The 9,582-nt window shown below is 38.8% G+C and overlaps 1 protein-coding gene across 1 annotated transcript in view; it reads right to left on the bottom strand.

The window, feature by feature from the left end:
• Positions 1-9,582, bottom strand: part of RALGAPA2 (Ral GTPase activating protein catalytic subunit alpha 2) — a 479,248-nt gene that overhangs the window by 333,191 nt on the left and 136,475 nt on the right.

Here is a 9,582-nt window from a genome sequence, read left to right as displayed (position 1 = left end):
ATGTATACATATATACATACATAGATATATCAATTCAAATTAATTTTATTGTCCTCTTTGTTCTTACATTTTCTTCTGCTTAGCTCATCAATTAATAGAAGTCTCTGGAAGGTGCAAAGGGTTGGTAGTTTGAATACACCCAGAGGCATTTTGGAACAAAGGTCTGGTGATCTACTTCCAAAAGATTACAGCCATTAAAAAGCTTATGGAGTGCAGTTCTACACTGAAACACATGGGGTCATATGAAATATGAATTGGAAATGGTCTGATGGCAACTGGATTGGTTTTAATACATCAATTAATGAAAGCTGACACTAAAATTTCCTACTATGACTAGGGTTTTATCAGTAATTCCTTGAAATTCTGTCAAATTTTTCTTCATGTAACTAGAGGCTATGACGTTCATATGAATTCATAATTATCACTATCGCTAATGATTATTACTGCTTTAAAGCTTATTGTGACTGATGTACATATACTTAAGCTAACAGTTTATCTATCTATATATTCATTTCCTTGCTCAGAATCTCACTGTACATTATGTATTAAGGTTACCTCTTGTAAACATCACAAGGCCAGATTTTATTTCTCCAATCTAACCCAAGAGTTTCTGATTTTAACACTAAGTTTAAACTGTTAATGGTTATTTCAAATATTGATTGATTTGACTGAATTTCTAACATCTTACTTCAGGCTTTCTTTTTTAAGTCACCTGTGTTTTGCTTCTCTTTTGAATCCTTGGGGGAGCTGAAATTGCTGTGTTTCACCTCCACCACTAACTTCCTTTCCCTATCATCTTATACTGTTTTTAACATAACTATTTCCAATCACAATTCTATTGCTTATACCACACAAATAATTTCTGGAAATTATCAACTTCCACTGAGTGCCAGGCTGTGATTTATAAGGGTTAATTAAGTTTTAAGAGTTAATCACAGAAACTGCAATAGAGCCAAGGAACTCAGGTAGAGGAATGACAAGAGCAACAAGGAACAAGAAGGGGTAAATTTGACAAGGATGTAAGACAGATACAGAGAACAATTCTGTATCATTCCAACACTGTACCCAAGACAGCTGTCAAGAGCTAAGTATATTAGTGCTGGAAAGCTCCCAAAACACTGAAACAAAAGAGTTATAAAGAATGGTACATGATGTCATGGAATGGCCTTTCCAAACACAAGAACACTGCTCCTTCACAGAGGTAAGCATATCTATATTTCCCACATACGTATCACAAAACTGAATTTGGGGGACATACTAAAATGTACATATATAATCCAATCTATAGTTCCTATACACCTTGCTTGAAAGACCAGAATAGAGAGAAAGCCTGAAATCTGTGAAGGGAGTGCAGTATCAAAGATCTGTCCATGTAAGAAGGTATGCTGAAGCTTAATGAACAAGCAGCACAATATGGCATTTATTTTTTCTCATGAAGAATGCCAAGATGTCTTTAAATCCTTGGAGAGGTTGGGAGAAATAATAGAAGATTAATCATTGTTTTATCCCCAACCTCCAAAATGCAGCTATTCAAATAGATGGGCCCCACAGCATTTCAGTCACACTGAGCTTTCACTCCAACACAATACCACTGAGTCAATTCCAACTCATATAGACCCCTTAGGACAGGGTAGAACAGCCCCATAGGGTTTTCAAGGCTACCAATCTTTACAGAAGCAGACTGCCACATCTTTGTCTCACAGAGTGGCTGGCGGATTCAAATTAACGACCTTTCAGATAACAGCTGGGAGGTACAGACAACAAATATGAACCCTTTTGCACATATAGTACTGCGTTGTCAATGAAGGCAAACATGGGTATATGGATGGATAGATGGGTGGACAGGCTGTATGATTAGGTATGTCTATGAAATGGGGAGTGTACCCAAGTACATATATAGGGTTGGCAGACAATGGTCCTACAAGTTTATGTGAAAGATCAGAATTCCCAGCTGTACAGTAGAGTTGACAAGGGGCTAGGTTGTGGTCACTGCTTGGTCACAGCCAGCTACCCAGAGAGACTGAGTAGTTGAACCTGTGGGCTTGGGACCATAGTCGCAGGGGTCATCAAGCTCAATTGGCATAACATACTACACAAAACATTGTTCCACCTCCTGCCTTGGCAAGTAGCAACTGGGATCTTAAAAGCTAGCAAGCTGGCATCTAGATGCAACGAGGGGTCTCTCCTCATCCAGAACAAAGAATAATGAAGAAAACCAAAATTCATGGAAACAATTAGTCCTAGTGACTGACACATCATCTGATCTGCAGCCTATATGACTATGAGACCAGAAGAACTAGATGGTGCCCGGCTACCACTGTCATCCACTTGAAAGGGGATCTATCCAGGAGATCCTTGATAGAGAGGGAGAACAATGTGGAACAAAACTCAAAATAATTGGAGGAAAAAAAAGGCGGGACCAGGTTTGCTGGTCCGATAGAGCCGGATGGAACCACTGAGACTATGGCCCCTAGCTGTCCTTCGGGTCTGGAATCAAACCCATACCTGTGGTTTCCAGCCAAACAAAAGATATGAATTGAACATTTACCTCAAGTAGATACACTCCTTGGAGAGAACAATCATGGGAGAGAGAGGGGCTGCTTATGCACAGGGAGACAGCTCAGGGGGCAGGAGTGCATGGAGGGATGGACACTGAGAAGAGGTAACTGTGGGGAGGAAGTGGGAGGGGAGCTGTTGCATTGGGCGGCTTCAACTTCTAGGACCCAATGAGCAAGTAGGTTGTCAATGTAGAACTGCTGTATGGAGAGTGAATTTGCTCTGTAAGCCTTCACCAAATCACAATAAAATCATAATAATAATAAAAAATTTTTAAGCAGTTTATTATTTTAAGTATCTGATAAGTTGTAGGGTTATCCGATGAAAAACAGAGATATGTTCAAATTGTGTGGCCATCCCCTTTTCATGTCCCAAAGATCAGGCCAACATGAGTTTTATGTTGCATATTTACAGAGAAACTGTTCTCTTAAGAACAGAAAGTCAAATTCACAACTGTAATAATCCTTAACCTTATTACATTACAGTTTGTGCTTTTCACAGATGACAAGATAAACTACTGAACTGAGTGTACTGATTCGCTGTATTAGTATTTCAAAGAAGAACTAAAATTACCTCACACAAATTTATTAAATTGAACTGTCCAAAGCATGCTCTGAAATGGGATCAAAACTAATCTTTCCAAAAGGCAGACAAAAGAAGTAATCACCCAATTTTCTTTCCTCTCAATAAAACTAATTAAAAGAATTCTTGTTTAAGTAAACTGAACTTATTGGAGATTCAGTATTATTTTCTATAATACTATAAGGATGAGTTTCTTTTGAATAATCTGTATACTGGACCCAAAGAAGCCATTTATTTCCTAAGTGTATTCATAATTCTCAAGTAGTTCTAAAACGTTTACAGTAGTAATTTTAACAGCAGTGTAGTGGAAATACCATTTTGAAAATAAAAACACTTTGAAAGCAAGTTCTGACTCTGGCAGTTATTCTCAGCTGGATAACATGATTTCTTTGGGTCTCAATTTCCCCACTTCTAAAACAGAATTTATGAGACTTGATCTATCATATAGAACCAAAGAGAATGTTTCAAAGTTCTTTGTAAACTGTTAAATTCCATATAAATGTATAGATTATTATTCAAACACCATTATCTGTTATACAAAAAAATTAAATTAAAGAACTAAAAATTTGAGAAGCTACCAGTGCTACCCATTAATTCTTATGGTTAATTTGCATGATTTTGCCAAACCATTTTCTCGTTGCCTCTGGAAGACATCCTACCATTGGGAAAACTTTAATATAGACTACTGTCTATAAAATAATGCATTAATCACTTATAATTAACTGGTTTTTCTTTGATCATTATATTCTTAATTAAAATAAGCACACATTTAGCACATATTAAGATTGTATTTCTTGTTCTTATTCATCTCACATAAGAGATTTTATCCAACATCACTTTTTGTAAAAAAACTTTATGTGACTTGCAAAGTTTACGGAGAAAATTGGTTTTCCATTCGACAATTCATACGCATTTTGTTTTATGACACTGACTGAAATCTCAACAATGTAACAGCACTCTTCTCACTTCCTCCCTGTGATTACCATTACCATTCATTCTTCTTTCCTTTCCAGTTCAGCCTTCTGAGCTTTATCCCTGGGTAAACACTGCCCTTTTCATCTTTTATGGTTGATTGCTCTAAGCAGTATGTATATACTTGGTGTTACTCTTCCCCTTATAGGCCTATCTTTTGGCTGAAAGTAAGCTGTAAGGATGAGTTCAGTTCCAGGTTTGAAGGGTGTCTATTGGCCATAGTCTCGTGGGATTCCACCAATATCTATCAGATCAGTAAGACTTGTCTTTTTCATGATTTTGAGTTTTGTTCCACATTTTCTTCCACTCTATCTGGGACCTTCTACTATGAGTCCTTTCAGAATGGTCAGCAGTGATAGCCAGGTACAATCCAGTTCCTCAGATCTCAGTGGAGGCTGGGGTTCACTTAGTTCATTACTCCTTTGGACCAATTGTTTCCTTGCATTTTTTATTTACGTCATTCTTTCTTGCTCTGGATGGAGAGGCCAATACTTGCACCTTAGATGGCTGCTCACAAGCTTTATTAAAACACTAGTCGTTAGTCACCAAAGTTGAATGTAGAACATTTTCTTTGTGGAGTATGCTATGTCATTTGACCTCAGAGCCCCAAGGCCCAGCAGTTCATTCCTTCAATGTATTTGGATATGGCTAAGAAATTTTTGTAGCTTTGCTACAAAATGACCCCACATATGCTCTTCTGTATCATCGATATATTTGCAACATATGTAAATACATATGTAGACATATCCTTTGTCAAACCTACATATATTTGTGGCTGTAGTCCCATTGCCTTCGCATCCCTGTTCAGCTTGTCTATGTATCCACTTGTAGATTATTATTATTACTGTTATTGCAGGATTGGGTATGTAAAAGTACCTTTAACTCTTTAACTCCTCCTGGTGTCTTCCTTTACCTTGATTATTTTGTGCTGTTGTCCCTCTTACTCTATGTTGTCTTTCTCATCACCCAAGTTAATATGTGTCCACCCTCTCAAAAGAACAAACAAACAAACAAACTCACTGCCCTCAAGTCATTTCCGACTCATAGAAACCCCTCCTTGGGTTTCTGAGGAAGTATCTCTATGGAAGTAGATTGCCCAATCTTTCTTCCGAAGACTGACTGGTGGGTTTGAACCACTAGCCTTCTGGTTAGCAGTCAAATGCCTTAGGCACTATGCCACCAGAGCTCCCTCTAGTCAGTGTTTTACCCTTCCTTCCCCTCCCACCCCTGGTAACCTCCAAGGAATGCTTCTGTCTATGTGTAAAGCTTTTCTTGTCTTTTTATAATAATGACCCCATACAATATTTGTCCTTTTGAGACTGACTAATTTCACTCAGGTTCATCCATATTATGAAGTGTTTTGTGAATTCATCTTTATTCTTTAATACTGTGTAGTATTCGACTGTGTGTATCATAGCTTGTTTATCTATTTAACCACTGATCACCATTTAAGTTTATTCTATCTTTTTGCTACTGTGAATAATGCTGCAATGAACATGTTGTTGTTGTTATTTGCCATCGAGTCGGCCCCAACTCATAGTGACCCCTCCTTGGGTTTCCGAGGCAGTATCACTATGGAAGTAGGAATGCCCAACCTTCCTTCCGAGGAGTGGCTGGTGGGTTTGAACCGCCAGCCTTCTGGTTAGCAGTCAAGTGCCTTAGGCACTATGCTACCTGTGTTAGATTGGGTTCTCTAGAGAAACACAAAAACCAGCAAAGTGTATATATATATTTATAGAGAGAGAGAGAGAGAGAGAAATTTATCTTAGGAAAATGGCTCACAAACGTATAGAAGCCAACAAGTCCAAGCTGAGAAGTCCAAGTCTCTGGAGGAGATGGGGCTTGCGGCCGCCTTGGCTTCTGCAAGCACAGGGGAGCCGAGAGATTCAAGCTGGCATGCAGTACACTGGTTGTTGACTCCAACAAAAGACGAATCCGAGATCTCCAGGCCGAGCAGTAGGCTGCTCACTCACAGAAGTCTGTAGTTCGCACACCAGGGTTCCAACCCCTCAAGGAATGCGGCTCTTCCCAGGATGTCCCTGGATACCTTGGAAGCAGGCCACACCCCTAGGGAAACTACCCTTGGGCAGACTGGCCACTCAGAACACAGTCATCTGATCCCATCATGGGAACAACCACACAGAACTGGGGGCCAGCCAAGTTGACACACAGCTCCAACTATCACACTACCAGAGCTCCTGTGATGAACATGGGTATGCATATATCTGTTTGTGTCACTGCTCTTATTTCTCTAGGATATATCTTTAGTAGTAGGATTGCTGGATTATATGGTATTTTTAATTCTAACTTTTTAAGGAAGTGCCATACCATTTTCTAAAATGGTTGCACCATTCTACAGTCCCAGCAGCAGTGTATAAGAATTTTGATACACTGCTTTCTGCATATTTTTGTTATTATTATTTTTTTTTGAACTTTGCTATTAATGCTGGACTGCTCACCAGGAGGCTGGCAGTTCAAACCCACCAGCCACTTCTCAGAAGGAAGATTTGACAATCTACTTCCACAGAGATACTGCCTCAGAAACCCAAGGAGGGCTCGCTATGAGTCGAATTGACTCAACGGCAGTGAGTTTGGTTTTGGCAGTGAGTTTGGTTTTTGGTATTAATGCTGAGGTTAGATGATATCTCATTGCTTTGATTTGCATCTCTGTAATGGCTAATGATCGCGAGTATTTCTTTATGTGTTTCTTAGCCACCGGAATGACTCCTTTGATGAAGTGTCTGTTCAGACCCTCTGCCATTTTTTTAATTAGGCTATTTTTGTTTTTGTGGTAGTGTGCTGGGTTGAAATTTTCTATAAATTTTAGAGATTAGACTCTTGTCATTGGCCAAATTTTTTTCCCAGTCATAGATAACTTATCTTTTTACCCTTTTGGTGAAGTCTTCTGATGCACATAAACGTTTAATTTTTGGAAGGTCTCAGTAGTCTCATTTTTCTTCTGATGTTTGTGTGTTTTTAGATATGTTTGATAGTGTATTGACATCACCTATTAGGGCCTGTAAGTTTGCCCCTATTTTTTCTTTGATGATCTTTATAGTTTTAGGTCTTTAATCTATCTTGGGTCAATTTTTTTTTACATGGTAAGAGATATGGAAACAGTTTTATTTTTCTGCAGATGGATATCCAGCTTTGCTAGCACTATTTATTCAAGAGACTATCTCTTCCTCATTTAATAGGTGTGGTAGTTAAGTTTGTGTGTCAACTTGGCTGGGCCTGGTTGAGTGGCTGGGCAGTTGGTGGTAGTTATTCGTACCACTCATCTGGTTGATGAGACTGGCAGTCAACCCCATGGTGAGATTTACCACAAGCAGCTGAGTAGCTGCCTTTGGGTATGTGGTCTGCTTCCTGTATATAAAGAGAAGCCTTGGGGAATGGTCTCTAGTTTATGGCACGCTTGAACCCTACCTGTAGCCAAGTCGTTGTCCAGTAGCCTGCCATGCTCTGCCAATCTTGGGACTTTTAACAGACTTGAATTAATGGCCTGCTGTGTGGTTTGGTAATATCAGGACTGTGCCTTATTACTTGTGAACTTTGGGCTTGTCAGCCTCAGCAGCCAGCAGCTGAGTGAACAAAAGCCTCCAGCTTCAGTGGGCCAGGAGCAGGCATCAGAGCTGAAGTCCAAGATTGAGGGGCTTTCACCCAGCGCCTAGAGCTTGGCACTTTGAACTTGGACTTAGAGCCTCCAAACTGTGAGAGAATAAACTCCTGTTTGTTAAAGTCATCCCATTTGTGGTATATTCTTGTCAGAACAGCACTAGGTAACCAAAACAACAGATTTTGGCCCTTTGTCAAAGATCAGCTATCCATAAATGGATGGATTACTTCTGGGTTCTCAATTCTGTTCCACAGGTCTTGGTCTATGTGTCTGTCACTATACAAATACCAGGCTGTTTTGACTATTGTTTGTACAGTAGGTTTTGAGACAGGGGCGTGTGAGGCCTCCTACTTTGTTCTTCACAATACCACTCTTGTTTATTAATTTTATACATTTTTAATGTTACTACATCAAGTGTTTCCAATAATACTGGAAACTGTGGTTAAATTTTATACTGTAGTAGTGACAATCAAAGTTTCCTTAGTTAAAAAAAAAATCTATTTAAGGTAAAATTGTAGCCATTATTCTTTAAATGATTTTTAGCATTTTAATAATAGTTTTACTTAACACGTGCTTTCTGGGTTTTTTTTTTTTTTTTGATGTTGTTGTTTATATAGAAGATACCCATATGCGAACATGAATACGGAGAACCAGAAAATACTTGGTTCTAAACAGCATTTCCTAAACAGAGTTCCTGAGATTCTTGTTTCTACAGACATTCATTTAAAAAAAAAAAACTCTTCCTCGATGTGTCCAGTCTCATTAGTCTTGTCACACACATGAGGGAATGAAGGCTTTCAAACTTTCACAGACCCAGGGTCATACAACCCAAAAGAAGCAAAAGCGGGATTTAAAGGTAGGTCTTCTCACTAAACAGCCAGGGCCCATAAAATGCAGCTTTACTACTAATTACTTAATTACTACTACTCTTGTTGCTGCTGCTACTATTGATTATTATTACTGAAGGAAGTATAATATAGTTAGATGCTATAAATGCTCTTAAATGAAGTCCAAAATGGGTTTGGGTCATATTTGGGAGCCTAACTGAAGGGAGAGGCATTGATTAAAAGTCAAGAGACCTAGATTTCTTCTCTCAATGTGTGTGTGTACATGTGAATCACTAAAATGGCAGAGCCCTTACACGTTGTTCTATGTACTTGACTATGTTCACTCATTCCCTCAGTAACTCTAAGAGGTAGGGATTACTATCATCCCCATTTTGCAGACAAAGAAACTGAAGGGCAGATTAAGCAACTAGCCCAAGGCCATCTAGCAATTCCTTGGCAGAGCCTAGATGTAAACCCAGAAAATTTGGTTCTATAGTTCTATATACATGAAACATACAAAAATAATACTGAGGGGGAAAATTTGTTGTAAATAATAGATAACACTATTTTTAAAAAGCTTAAAAATAAATAAAACTAAATGAAATATTGTTTCAGGAAACAAACATAGTAAAACTATAAAGAAATCAAGGGAATGATTATCTTAAAAATTTGGGATAGGGTCACAGAATGAAGCAAGAAGGAAAGGGACTTGAGACGAACCTATGGGGAATCTCAAAGCTTTGGATGTTGCTCTACTTCTTATGTTGGGTGGTAAGTTCATTGGTGTTCATTTTATTACTGTACTCCATAACTTACATATACCATCACCACTTGTGTGTGTGTGTGTTATTTGCCATTGAGTCGGCCCCAACTCATAGCGACCCCTCCTTGGGTTTCCGAGGCAGTATCACTACGGAAGTAGGAATGCCCAACCTTCCTTTCGAGGAGTGTCTGGTGGGTTTGAACCGCCAGCCTTCTGGTTAGCAGTCAAGTGCCTTAGGCACTATGCTAAACTTACATATACCATCA

Source organism: Orycteropus afer, unplaced genomic scaffold (assembly GCF_000298275.1).
Source record: "Orycteropus afer afer isolate SDZICR_OR568_19922 unplaced genomic scaffold, OryAfe1.0 scaffold00208, whole genome shotgun sequence".
Classification (NCBI taxonomy): domain Eukaryota; kingdom Metazoa; phylum Chordata; class Mammalia; order Tubulidentata; family Orycteropodidae; genus Orycteropus; species Orycteropus afer.
This window is presented reverse-complemented; position numbering and strand designations above follow the sequence as displayed.